This window comes from Arachis hypogaea, chromosome 3, assembly GCF_003086295.3.
Source record: "Arachis hypogaea cultivar Tifrunner chromosome 3, arahy.Tifrunner.gnm2.J5K5, whole genome shotgun sequence".
In the NCBI taxonomy this organism is placed as follows: Eukaryota; Viridiplantae; Streptophyta; class Magnoliopsida; order Fabales; family Fabaceae; genus Arachis; species Arachis hypogaea.
In genome coordinates this window covers 98,292,120-98,307,015 of record NC_092038.1, presented here as the reverse complement: position 1 = coordinate 98,307,015, position 14,896 = coordinate 98,292,120, and the positions used below count along the sequence as shown (strand labels likewise).

At 39.7% G+C, this 14,896-nt stretch overlaps 1 non-coding gene across 1 annotated transcript; it reads right to left on the bottom strand.

Annotated features, from left to right (window-relative positions):
* Positions 1-6,758: 6,758 nt before the first annotated feature.
* LOC112793501 (small nucleolar RNA R71) lies at positions 6,759-6,866 on the bottom strand. Its single transcript, XR_003198187.1, has one exon. It is a non-coding gene; the product is annotated as a small nucleolar RNA R71 (small nucleolar RNA).
* Positions 6,867-14,896: the final 8,030 nt, after the last annotated feature.

Sequence of the window (14,896 nt, the reverse complement as noted above, 5' to 3'; positions counted from 1 at the left end):
TGATGAGGACAAGCCTATCACTAAGAAAAGGATGGAGCAAACAAGAGACCCCTCTCATCATGAAATCCTTGAGATGCCTCAAGGGAAGCACTTTCCTCCACAAAACTATTGGGAGCAAATCAATACCTCCCTAGGAGAATTGAGTTCCAACATGGGACAACTAAGCGTGGAGCATCAAGAACATTCCATCCTCCTCCATGAAATTAGAGAAGATTAAAGAATCATGAGAGAGGAGCAACAAAGGCTAGGAAGAGACATTGAGGAGCTCAAGCACTCCATAAGATCTTCAAGAGGAAGAACAAGCCGCCATCACTAAGGTGGACCCGTTCTTTAATCTCCTTGTTCTTTATTTTTCTGTTTTTCGAAAAATCATGCTTATGTCTATTCATGTTTGTGTCTTATGATCATTAGTGTCTTAGTGTCTATGCCTTAAAGTTATGAATGTCCTATGAATCCATCACCTTTCTTGAATGAAAAATGTTCTTAATTGAAAAAGAAAAGAATTGCATGAATTTTGAATTTTATAACAGATTAATTATTTTGATGTGGTGGCAATACTTTTGACTTCTGAATGTATGCTTGAACAGTGCATAAGTCTTTTAAATTTGTTGTTCATGAATGTTGGCTCTTGAAAGAATGATGAAAAAGGAGACATGTTACTGAGGATCTGAAAAATCATAAAAATGATTCTTGAAGAAAGAAAAAGCAGTGAATACAAAAAAAAAGAAAGAGAGAGAAAAATGAAAAAAAGAGAGAGAAAAGAAAAAAAAATAAAGTTGTGATCCAAAGCAAAAAGAGTGTGCTTAAGAACCCTAGACACCTCTAATTGGGGACTCTAGCAAAGCTGAGTCACAATCTGAAAAGGTTCACCCAGTTATGTGTCTGTGGCATGTATGTATCCGGTGGTAATACTGGAAGACAGAGTGCTTTGGGCCACAGCCAAGACTCATAAAGTAGCTGTGTTCAAGAATCATCATACTTAACTAGGAGAATCAATAACATAATCTGGATTCTGAGTTCCTATAGAAGCCAATCATTCTAAATTTCAAAGGATAGAGTGAGATGCCAAAACTGTTCAGAGGCAAAAAGCTAAAGCCCCGCTCATCTAATTAATACTGATCTTCATAGATGTTTTTGGAGTTCATTGCATATTCTCTTCTTTTTATCTTATTTGATTTTCAGTTGCTTGGGGACAAGCAACAATTTAAGTTTGGTGTTGTGATGAGCGGATAATTTATACGCTTTTTGGCATTGTTTTTAGTATGTTTTAGTTAGTTTTTAGTATATTTTATTAGTTTTTAGTTAAAATTTACTTTTCTGGACTTTACTATGAGTTTGTGTGTTTTTCTGTGATTTCAGGTATTTTCTGGCTGAAATTGAGGGACCTGAGCAAAAATCTGATTCAGAGGCTGAAAAGGACCGCAGATGCTGTTGGATTCTGACCTCCCTGCACTCGAAGTGGATTTTCTGGAGCTACAGAAGCTCAATTGGTGCGCTCTTAACTGCGTTGGAAAGTAGACATCCTGTGCTTTCCAGTAATATATAATAGTTCATACTTTGCCCGAGATTTGATGGCCCAAACCGGCGTTCCAAATCAGCTCAAAACTGCCCGGCGTTAAACACCGGAACTGGCACAAGAATGGGAGTTAAACGCCCAAACTGGCACAAAAGCTGGCGTTTAACTCCAAGAGAAGTCTCTACACGAAAATGCTTCAATGCTCAGCCCAAGCACACACCAAGTGGGCCCAGAAGTGGATTTTTATGTCATTTACTCATCCTTGTAAACCCTAGGCTACTAGTCCTCTACAAATAGGACCTTTTACTATTGTATTCTAATCTTGGTAGCTATCTTTATTCTTATGCTATCTTAGATCATGGGGGCTGGCCTCACGGCCATGCCTAGACCTTGTTCTTATGTATTTTCAACGGTGGAGTTTCTACACACCATAGATTAAGGTGTGGAGCTCTGCTGTACCTCTAGTATTAATGCAATTACTATTGTTCTTCTATTCAATTCAGCTTATTCTTGTTCTAAGATATTCATTTGCACCCAAGAACATGATGAATGTGATAATTATGTGACACTCATTATCATTCTCACTTATGAACGAGTGCCTGACAACCACTTCTGTTCTACAAGTAAACAAGGCTTGAATGTTTATCTCTTGGATCCCTTAATCGGAATCTTCGTGGTATAAGCTAGAATTGATGGCGGCATTCAAGAGAATCCGGAAGGTCTAAACCTTGTCTGTGGTATTCTGAGTAGGATTCAATGATTGAATGACTGTGACGAGCTTCAAACTCCTGAAGGCTGGTCGTTAATGACAGACGCAAAAGAATCACTGGATTCTATTCCAACCTGATTGAGAACCGACAGATGATTAGCCATGCCGTGACTGGGTGCGTAGAACATTTTCACTGAAAGGATGGGAGGTAGCCACTGACAATGGTGAAACCCTACATACAGCTTGCCATGGAAAGGAGTAAGAAGGATTGGATGAAGACAGTAGGAAAGCAGAGAGACGGAAGGGACAAAGCATCTTCATTCGCTTGTCTGAAATTCTCACCAATGAATTACATAAGTATCTCTATCTTTATGCTTTATTCATATATTATCCATAACCATTTGAATCTGCCTGACTAAGATTTACAAGATGACCATAGCTTGCTTCATACCAACAATCTCCGTGGGATCGACCCTTACTCGCGTAAGGTTTATTACTTGGACGACCCAGTGCACTTGCTGGTTAGTTGTGCGAAGTTGTGATAAAGAGTTGAGATTACAATTGTGCATACCATGTTGATGGCGCCATTGATGATCACAATTTACGCGCACCAGTACCTATCTCAACAAATTCCCAAACCCACTGATGGATTCCCCAGTGATACAGAGAAGAATCCAAGAGGAGAAACAAAGAAAGTGGGATGGGAGGAATGCAAAATGATAACCACAAGTGATGAGGGGAGTATGAATGGAGTAGAACACCTCCAAAATAACCAAAAGGAAAGCCAGGAGGAAGGAAGCTATGTGATGAGCGGATAATTTATACGCTTTTTGGCATTGTTTTTAGTATGTTTTTAGTATGTTTTAGTTGGTTTTTATTATATTTTTATTAGTTTTTAGTTAAAATCACTTTTCTGGACTTTACTATGAGTTTGTGTGTTTTTCTGTGATTTCATGTATTTTCTGGCTGAAATTGAGGGACCTGAGCAAAAATATGATTCAGAGGCTAAAAAAGGACTGCAGATGCTATTGGATTCTGACCTCCCTGCACTCGAAGTGGATTTTCTGGAGCTACACAAGCCCAATTGGCGCGCTCTCAAATGCCTTGGAAAGTAGACATCCTGGGCTTTCCAGAAATGTATAATAGTCTATACTTTACCCGAGATTTGATGGCCCAAACCGGTGTTCCAAATCAGCTCAAAACTGCCCGGCGTTAAACGCCGGAACTGGCACAAGAATGGGAGTTAAACGCCCAAACTGGCACAAAAGCTGGCGTTCTTAACTCCAAGAAGAGTCTCTACACGAAAATGCTTCAATGCTCAGCCCAAGCACACACCAAGTTGGCCTGGAAGTGGATTTTTATGTCATTTACTCATTTCTGTAAACCCTAGCTACTAGTTCTCTATAAGTAGGACCTTTTGCTATTGTATTTTCGTCTTTTGATCACTTGAATCTTTTGATCATGTTTTTATGATTGAACCCTCTATGGGAGGCTGGCCATTCGGCCATGCCTAGACCTTGTTCTTATGTATTTTCAACGGTGGAGTTTCTACACACCATAGATTAAGGTGTGGAGCTCTGCTGTACCTCGAGTATTAATGCAATTACTATTGTTCTTCTATTCAATTCAGCGTATTCTTGTTCTAAGATATTCATTCGCACCCAAGAACATGATGAATGTGATGATTATGTGACGCTCATCATCATTCTCACTTATGAACGCGTGCCTGACAACCACTTCCATTCTACAAGCAAACAAGGCTTGAATGTTTATCGCTTGGATTTCTTAATCGGAATCTTCATGGTATAAGCTAGAATTGATGGCGGCATTCAAGAGAATCCGGAAGGTCTAAACCTTGTCTGTGGTATTCTGAGTAGGATTCAAGGATTGAATGACTGTGACGAGCTTCAAACTCGCGATTGTGGGGCGTTAGTGACAGACGCAAAAGAATCACTGGATTCTATTCCGACATGATCGAGAACCGACAGCTGAATAGCCGTGCTGTGACAGAGCGCGTTGAACATTTTCACTGAGAGGATGGGACTGTAGCCATTGACAACAGTGATGCCCAACATATAGCTTGCCATGGAAAGGAGTAAGAAGGATTGGATGAAGACAGTAGGAAAGCAGAGAGACGGAAAGGACAAAGCATCTCCATACGCTTATCTGAAATTCTCACCAATGAATTACATATGTATCTCTATCTTTATTTTATGCTTTATTCATAAATCATATATAACCATTTGAATCTGCCTGACTGAGATTTACAAGATGACCATAGCTTGCTTCATACCAACAATCTCCGTGGGATCGACCTTTACTCGCGTAAGGTTTATTACTTGGACGACCCAGTGCACTTGCTGGTTAGTTGTGCGAAGTTGTGATAAAGAGTTGAGATTGCAATTGAGCGTACTATGTTGATGGCGCCATTGATGATCACAATTTCGTACACCAAGTTTTTGGTGCCGTTGCCGGGGATTGTTTGAGTTTGGACAACTGACGGTTCATCTTGTTGCTTAGATTAGGTATTTTTCTTCAGAGTTCTTAAGAATGAATTCTAGTGTTTCAAGGTGATGTTCTTATCATCACCAAAGCTGATTGATTTTCATCAATTTAGCTCTTGAATGCAATGTCCTGCTGAAGCTTGGCTAGCCATGTCTAATTCCTTTAGACTGAAGCTTTAGACTAACATTGCATGATTCTTGGAATTCTCATTAAGATTTTTGATATCTTTATTTTCTTTTCCACTTAATTTTCGAAAAAAAAAACCAAAAATATTTTATTTTTCTTATTGAGACACTAGTCTCATTTTAAGTTTGGTGTCAATTGCATGTTTCTGTTCTTCTTGCATTTATCATGTGTCTTCATTGATCTTCAAGTTGTTCTTGATGATTTACTTTCTTTGATCTTTAAATTCTCTTGTTTTGTGTGTTTTGTTGTTTCTCATATGCATTCTCAATTTGTTATTGTCAGTAGTATACAAACTTCTAAGTTTGGTGTCTTGCATGCATTGTTTATTTGATTTTAGTTGCATTTTGATTTTTCCTCATCATTAAAAATCCAAAAAAATTTTAATTTGTGTCTTTTCAAGTCAATAATGTAGAGAATTGAAGATTCAGAACATACAGCAGAGGAATTACACAGAAAAAGCTGCGCGTTCAAATGCCCAGTAAGGAAGGAAAACTGGCGTTTAAACGCCAGCCAAGGTGCCTGGCTGGGCGTTTAACGCCCAAAAGGGTAGTGTTTTGGGCGTTAAACACCAGAATGTGCACCATTCTGGGCGTTTAACGACAGGATGGCATAAGAGGGAAGATTTTGTTTTCAATTCAAATTTTTTTCAAGTTTTCATAATTTTTCAAAATCAAATCTTTTTTCAAATCATATCTTTTCAATCATGTGTTTTCAAAATTAATTTCTTTCCATTTTCAAAAAAAACTTGCTAACAATTAATGATTTGATTCAACATCTCAGAGTATGTTGCCTTTTCTGTTGAGAAAGGTTTAATGTCTGAATCATATCTTTCTTATTAAGCAAGTCATTATTTTTTAAAAAAAAATCAAATCTTTTCAAATTGTTTTTCAAATCATATCTTCTCAATCACATCTTTTTAAAACCATAACTTTTCAATCATATATTTTTAATCACACCTTTTTCAAAATAGTTTTCAATCATATCTTTTTAATTTCTAATTTCAAAATCTTTTTCAAAAATCACTTGATTTCTTTTCCACTCTTAGTTTTCGAAAAACAATTAGTATTTTTCAAAATGTTTTTAAAATCTTTTTAATTTATTTTTGAAAATTTCTTCCCCTCTTCTCACATCCTTCTATTTATGGACTAACACTATTCCTCAATGCACAATTCAAACTTTATCTTTCCTTGATAATTTCGAATTTTCTACCTCTTCCTTTTATTTTTCTTTTCCTCTGACACCTCAAGGAATCTCTATACTATGACATAGAGGATTCCCTATTTTCTTGTTCTTTTCTCTTTCATATGAGCAGGAGCAAAGACAAGCATTCTTGTTGAGGTTGACCCTGAACCTAAAAGGACCTTGAAGCGAAAGCTAAGAGAAGTTAAAGCATAACTCTCTGTAGAGGACCTAACAGAAATCTTCAAAGAAGAAGACATGGCAGCCGAAAATAACAACAATGCCAACAAAGCAAGGAAGGTGCTGGGTGACTTTACTGCACCTACTCCCGACTTCTATGGGAGAAGCATCTCTATCCCTGCCATTGGAGCAAACAACTTTGAGCTTAAGCCTCAATTAGTTTCTCTAATGCAACAGAATTGCAAGTTTCATGGACTTCCATTGGAAGACCCTCATCAGCTTTTAGCTGAATTCTTGCAAATCTGTGACACTGTCAAGACTAATAGGGTTGACCCTGAGGTCTATAGACTTATGCTATTCCCTTTTGCTGTAAGAGACAGAGCTAGGATATGGTTGGACTCACAACCTAAAGAAAGCCTGAACTCTTGGGAAAAGCTAGTCAATCTCTTCTTGGCAAAGTTCTTTCCACCTCAAAAATTGAGTAAGCTTAGAGTGTAAGTCCAAACCTTCAGACAGAAGGAAGGAGAATCCCTCTATGAAGCTTGGGAAAGATACAAACAATTGATCAGAAAATGTCCTTCTGACATGCTTTCTGAATGGAGCATCATAGGTATCTTCTATGATAGTCTGTCTGAACTGTCCAAGATGTCATTGGATAGCTCTGCTGGAGGATCTCTTCATCTGAAGAAGACGCCTGCAGAAGCTAGAACTCATTGAAATGGTTGCAAATAACCAATTCATGTACACTTCTGAAAGGAATCCTGTGAACAATGGGACGAATCAGAAGAAATGAGTTCTTGAGATTGATACTCTCAATGCCATATTGGCTCAGAACAAAATATTGACCCAGCAAGTCAATATGATTTCTCAAAGTCTGTCTGGAATGCAAGATGCACCAGGCAGTACTAAGGATGCTTCATCTGAAGAAGAAGCTTATGATCCTGAGAACCCTTCAACGGAAGAGGTGAATTACATGGGAGAACCCTATGGAAACACCTATAATCCTTCATGGAGAAATCATCCAAATCTCTCATGGAAGGATCAATAGAGACCTCAACAAGGTTTCAACAACGATAATGGTGGAAGAAACAGGTTTAGCAATGGCAAGCCTTTTCCATCATCTTCTCAGCAACAGACAGAGAATTCTAAGCAGAGCCACTCTGACTTAGCAACCATGGTCTCTGATCTAATCAAAACCACTCAAAGTTTCATAACTGAAACAAGGTCCTCCATTAGAAACTTGGAGGCACAAGTGGGTCAGCTGAGTAAGAAAGTTACTGAACTCCCTCCTAGTACTCTTCCAAGCAATACAGAAGAGAATCCAAAAGGAGAGTGTAAGGCCATCAACATGGCCAAACTTGGAGAGGAGAAAGAGGCAGTGAGCGCCACTGAGGAAGACCTCAATGGACGTCCACTGGCCTCCAATGAGTTCCCTAATGAGGAACCATGGGAGTCTGAGGCTCACACTGAGACCATAGAGATTCCATTGGATTTACTTCTGCCATTCATGAGTTCTGATGAGTATTCTTCCTCTGAAGAGGATGAAGATGTCACTAAAGAGAAAGTTGCCAAGTACCTTGGAGCAATCATTAAGCTAAATGACAAGTTATTTGGTAATGAGACTTGGGAGGCTGAACCCCCTTTACTCGCCAAAGAACTGGATGGCTTGTCTAGGCAGAGATTACCTCAAAAGAGACAGGACCCTGAGAAGTTCTCAATACCTTGTACATTAGGCACCATGACCTTCAAGAAAGCTCTGTGTGACCTAGGGTCAAGTATAAACCTCATGCCTCTCTCTGTAATGGAGAAGCTAGGAATCTTTGAGGTGCAAGCTGCAAGAATCTCACTAGAGATGGCAGACAATTCAAGAAAACAAGCTTATGGACTTGTAGAGGATGTTCTGGTAAAAGTTGAAGACCATTACATCCCTGCTGATTTCATAGTCCTAGAGATTGAAAAGTGCATGGATGAATCCATCATCCATGGCAGACCCTTCCTAGCCACAACAAAGGCTGTGATTGATGTTGATAGAGGAGAATTGATCATTCAAGTGAATGAATAATCCTTTGTATTTATGGCTCAAGGATATCCCTCTGTAACCATGGAGAGGAAGCATGAAGAGCTTCTCTCAAAACAGAGCCAAACAGAGCCCCCACAGTTAAACTCTAAGTTTGGTGTTGGGAGGCCTCAACCAACTTCTAAGTTTGGTGTTGAACCCCCACATTCAAACTCTAAGTTTGGTGTTGGGAGGTTCCAACATTGCTCTGAGTATCTGTGAGGCTCCATGAGAGCCCACTGTCAAGCTACTGACATTAAAGAAGCGCTTGTTAGGAGGCAACCCAATGTTATATTTATCTATTTTCCTTTGTTATTTTATGTTTTCTGTAGGTTGATGATCATGGAAAGTCACAAAATCAATTGAAAAAGCAAAAAACAGAATGAAAAACAGAAAGAAAAATAGCACACCTTGGAGGAAAACCTTGCTGGCATTTAAACGCCAGTAAGGGTAGCAAATGGGCGTTTAACGCCCAGTCTGGCACCATTCTGGGTGTTTAACGCCAGAAAGGGGCACCAGACTGGTGTTAAACGCCAGGAAAGGGCAAGAAGTTGGCATTAAACGCCAGAAATGGGCACCAGCCCGGCGTTTAACGCAGAATTGGCATAAAGAGCAATTTTGCTCGCCACTTGGTGCAGGGATGAATTTTCCTTGACACCTCAGGATCTGTGGACCCCACAGGATCCCCACCTACCCCACCACCCTCTCTCTTCTTCACCCATTCACCAATCACCTCAACACCTCTTTCCCAAAAACCCCTCACCATTCAAATTCAAACCACTTTCCCTTCCAACCCACCCTCACATGACCGAACCCTACCCCTCTCTCCACTCCTATATAAACCCATCTTCCCTCCTTCATTTTCACACAACCTAAACATTACTTCTCCCCCTTGGCCGAACCACAAAGCCTCCTCCATCTCCTCTATTTCTTCTTCTTCTACTCTCTTCTTTCTTCTTTTGCTCGAGGACGAGCAAACCTTCTAAGTTTGGTGTGGTAAAAGCATTGCTTTTTGTTTTTTCGTAACCATTTATGGCATCTAAGACCAGAGAAACCTCTAGAAAGATGAAAGGGAAGGCAAAAGCTTCCACCTCCGAGTCATGAGAGATGGAGAGATTCATCTCAAGGGTGCATCAAGACCACTTCTATGAAGTTGTGGCCAAGAAGAAGGTGATCCCCGAGGTCCCTTTCAAACTCAAAAAGGGTCAACTTTGATCAAAGGTTGGACCAAGTCCTCATAGACATTTGCGAAGAGGGCACTCAATGGAAGAGAGATTCAAGAGGGAAGCCGATTCAACTAAGAAGGCATGACCTCAATCCCATCACCAAGAAAAGGGTGGAGCAAATAAGAGAACCTCATCACGAGCATGAGGAAATTCCTCATGATGAAATCCCTGAGATGCCTCAAGGGATGCACTTTCCTCCACAAAACTATTGGGAGCAAATCAACACCTCCTTAGGAGAATTGAGTTCCAACATGGGACAACTAAGGGTGGAGCATCAAGAACATTCCATCCTCCTCCATGAAATTAGAGAAGATTAAAGAATCATGAGAGAGGAGCAACAAAGGCTAGGAAGAGACATTGAGGAGCTCAAGCACTCCATAAGATCTTCAAGAGGAAGAACAAGCCGCCATTACTAAGGTGGACCCGTTCTTTAACTTCCTTGTTCCTTATTTTCCTGTTTTTCGAAAATTATGCTTATGTTTATCTATGTTTGTGTCTTATGATCATTAGTGTCTTAGTGTCTATGCCTTAAAGTTATGAATGTCCTATGAATCCATCACCTTTCTTAAATGAAAAATGTTCTTAATTGAAAAAGAGAAGAATTGCATGAATTCTGAATTTTATAACAGATTAATTATGTTGATGTGGTGGCACTTTTGACTTCTGAATGTATGCTTGAACAGTGCATATGTCTTTTGAATTTGTTGTTCATGAATGTTGGCTCTTGAAAGAATGATGAAAAAGGAGACATGTTACTGAGGATCTGAAAAATCATAAAAAAAATTATTCTTGAAGCAAGAAAAAGCATTGAATACAAAAAAAAAATTCGAAAAAAAGAGAAAGAGAGGAAAAAGAAAAAAGAAAAAGAAATAATAAAGTTGTGATCCAAGGCAAAAAGAGTGTGCTTAAGAACCCTGGACATCTCTAATTGGGGACTCTAGCAAAGCTGAGTCACAATCTGAAAAGGTTCACCCAATTATGTGTCTGTGGCATGTATGTATCCGGTGGTAATACTGGAAGACAGAGTGCTTTGGGCCATGGCCAAGACTCATAAAGTAGCTGTGTTCAAGAATCATCAAACTTAACTAGGAGAATCAATAACATTATCTGGATTCTGAGTTCCTATAGAAGCCAATCATTCTAAATTTCAAAGGATAGAGTGAGATGCCAAAACTGTTCAGAGGCAAAAAGCTGAAAGCCCCGCTCATCTAATTAATACTGATCTTCATAGATGTTTTTGGAATTCATTGCATATTCTCTTCTTTTTATCTTATTTGATCTTCAGTTGCTTGGGGACAAGCAACAATTTAAGTTTGGTGTTGTGATGAGCAGATAATTTATACGCTTTTTGGCATTGTTTTTAGTATGTTTTAGTTGGTTTTTATTATATTTTTATTAGTTTTTAGTTAAAATTCACTTTTCTGGACTTTACTATGAGTTTGTGTGTTTTTCTGTGATTTCATGTATTTTCTGGCTGAAATTGAGGGACCTGAGCAAAAATATGATTCAGAGGCTAAAAAAGGACTGCAGATGCTATTGGATTCTGACCTCCCTGCACTCGAAGTGGATTTTCTGGAGCTACACAAGCCCAATTGGCGCGCTCTCAAATGCCTTGGAAAGTAGACATCCTGGGCTTTCCAGAAATGTATAATAGTCTATACTTTACCCGAGATTTGATGGCCCAAACCGGTGTTCCAAATCAGCTCAAAACTGCCCGGCGTTAAACGCCGGAACTGGCACAAGAATGGGAGTTAAACGCCCAAACTGGCACAAAAGCTGGCGTTTAACTCCAAGAAGAGTCTCTACACGAAAATGCTTCAATGCTCAGCCCAAGCACACACCAAGTGGGCCCGAAAGTGGATTTTTATGTCATTTACTCATTTCTGTAAACCCTAGCTACTAGTTCTCTATAAGTAGGACCTTTTGCTATTGTATTTTCGTCTTTTGATCACTTGAATCTTTTGATCATGTTTTTATGATTGAACCCTCTATGGGAGGCTGGCCATTCGGCCATGCCTAGACCTTGTTCTTATGTATTTTCAACGGTGGAGTTTCTACACACCATAGATTAAGGTGTGGAGCTCTGCTGTACCTCGAGTATTAATGCAATTACTATTGTTCTTCTATTCAATTCAGCTTATTCTTGTTCTAAGATATTCATTCGCACCCAAGAACATGATGAATGTGATGATTATGTGACGCTCATCATCATTCTCACTTATGAACGCGTGCCTGACAACCACTTCCATTCTACAAGCAAACAAGGCTTGAATGTTTATCGCTTGGATTTCTTAATCGGAATCTTCGTGGTATAAGCTAGAATTGATGGCAGCATTCAAGAGAATCTGGAAGGTCTAAACCTTGTTTGTGGTATTCTGAGTAGGATTCAAGGATTGAATGACTGTGATGAGCTTCAAACTCGCGATTGTGGGGCGTTAGTGACAGACACAAAAGAATCAATGGATTCTATTCCGACATGATCGAGAACCGACAGCTGAATAGCCGTGCTGTGATAGAGCGCGTTGAACATTTTCACTAAGAGGACGGGACTGTAGCCATTGACAATGGTGATGCCCAACATACAGCTTGCCATGGAAAGGAGTAAGAAGGATTAGATGAAGACAGTAGGAAAGCAGAGAGACGGAAAGGACAAAGCATCTCCATACGCTTATCTGAAATTCTCACTAATGAATTGCATAAGTATCTCTATCTTTATTTTATGCTTTATTCATAAATCATCTATAACCATTTGAATCTGCCTGACTGAGATTTACAAGATGACCATAGCTTGCTTCATACCAACAATCTCCGTGGGATCGACCTTTACTCGCGTAAGGTTTATTACTTGGATGACCCAGTGCACTTGCTGGTTAGTTGTGCGAAGTTGTGATAAAGAGTTAGATTGCAATTGAGCGTACCATGTTGATGGTGCCATTGATGATCACAATTTCGTGCACCACTATGCAACTCAGCTTACACCCAAGGAAGAGCTAAAGAAGAAGGAGGTAGTGAACCCATATGCACCTTTTCCCCACAGGCTTAAAGGTGGTGTAGCAGGGAGAATGTACTCAAGGTTCCTTGATATGTTTGCATCTCTAGATGTAAATATACCATTCATTAAAGCCCTCCAACAGATGCCTTTCTACATCAAGTATATAAAGGAGCTACTAGCCAGAAAAAGTCCATTGAAGGGTGGACAAACAATGAAGATGAACAGAGATTGTAGTGCTCTCATTCAACCAGGGCCACCCACAAAGAAGGAGGATCCAGGGAGTTTCCACATTCCTTGTGCCATAGGAGAAACAATGATTGACAAAGGGCTTTGTGACTTGGGAGCAAGCATCAACCTAATGCCTCTCTCCCTCATGAAGAAGCTACAAATCAATGAACTAACTCCTACTGATGTAATTATCAGATTGGCTGACAAAACTCAAAAACAAGCAGTAGGGGTGGTTGAAAATGTGCTGGTGAAGGTTGGGAGCTACTATCTTCCCACAGATTTTGTTGTTCTGGATATGGATGAGAATCCTATTTACCCCATCATTCTGGGAAGACCCTTCCTAGCCACTGCTAGAGCACTCATAGATGTAGAACGAGAAGAGTTAGTGTTGAGAATACATGATGAGCAGCTCACTTTCAATGTCTTTAAACCCTCACAAGAATCAGATCATGATAACAGAGAGTTGATGGAGGAGACAAACAAGGAAGCACAAACAACACAACTGGAAGCCCCATTAGTTGGGAAGCCATATAGTCAAGAAGAACCACATTCAAAGATGATCCAAGGGGAACCAGAACCATCAAAGTCATGCAAGATCAATAACAAGAATCCACTAGAGAAAGAATCCATAGAAAACAAGACAACATCAATGGAAACAAAGAAGAAAGTTCCAAGGAGATGGAGAAGCAGAAAGATACCTACAGAAGATTTCTCCAAAAGAGACGAACTCCTCAACAATTCCACTGGTGGCAAACACACTGCAAGAGGGGAGGATTTCAAACACCACCAACCACCTTGACAAGGGACAACCATCAAGCTAATGACGTTAAAGAAGCGCTTCATGGGAAGCAACCCATGTTCTATGCTGTTCTTTTAATTCTCTAATAATAGTAACAAAACATTTTCCATGGAATTTCAATTCAACTTTGACAACTAATATAAAGTTCCTCTACATGCAATGTATAGTACATGATAAGTTTGGTGTTCAAACACATCAATTGAGGTTTGAACACATCCTATAAGGAAAATTCATTTCCCAAACTTGATGCACCATGTGATCAAAAACAAATTTGGTGTACTAACGTGCATGCTTGAGAAGCTTAATAATTGATTGAGTTACATCCATGGAAAGCAAAAAAAAAAAATCTTGTTAGTTCACATTTTTTTTCCCACAAAAAATTTCAAATAACCCATAGCATTTTCTTTTCGTATGTAGGGAATCAAAAAGGACATTGATGGCACCTGATAGGACAATTGAGGAAGGGAAATTCGGCCACTACACCAAGGGAATTTCACACTTGTCCTCACAGGGAATGTCCTTGGAAGTGTTGCCATGCAACATTGGGAGTGGACAATCTTGAGGACCAAACTAAAACCCCTTGGGAAGTAGTGTCTTGAAAGGATGAGAAAGAGTCATCTTGAAAACCAAATTACTCACTTCATAAATATGATGATCCTTGTGCTCACCTTGCACCAAACCCCAACCGTTCACCATCAAGACCGTGCAATTGATCTACACCATTCAACTACCACCAACCATCTATATAAAGAACCTTCACCAATCCAGCCTCTCTCAAAGATTCATCAAACGCACCCCTTCTCCTTTTTCTCAAAACACATTCCTTCAAGACTCATTCTACCTCAACTCAACCAAAATCCATCTTTAACCCTTTAACCTTTACTATTCAATTCTCAATCATGGCAGCATCAAGCTTTAAGAGGCGAAGGGGAAAGGAACCAATGGAGCAGTCCTCCTTCGACACCGGGAGATTCAAGACAGCCTTCCATGAGATCGAGTTTGAGCGAATAAAGGACAAAAAGATACTGCCTGAATTAACCTTCCAGTTCAATGAAGATGAGTGTCCACAAATTCGGGAGAAGATTGAAAAGAGGCGTTGGAAAAAGCTCACTAACCCGGAAGCAAGAGCAAATGCAAACCTCATCAAGGAATTTTATGCAAATGTGGTTAGAGAAGACAAGACCACAGCCCCCACCTTCAAGAGCTATGTAAGAGGAATAGAGGTGGATTTTAGCCCCAATGCAATCACTAGAGTTCTCCACTTGAAATCCCCATGTTTTTTTGAGCTTGGTTACCAAGAAAGAATAAATAAGGGCGCCG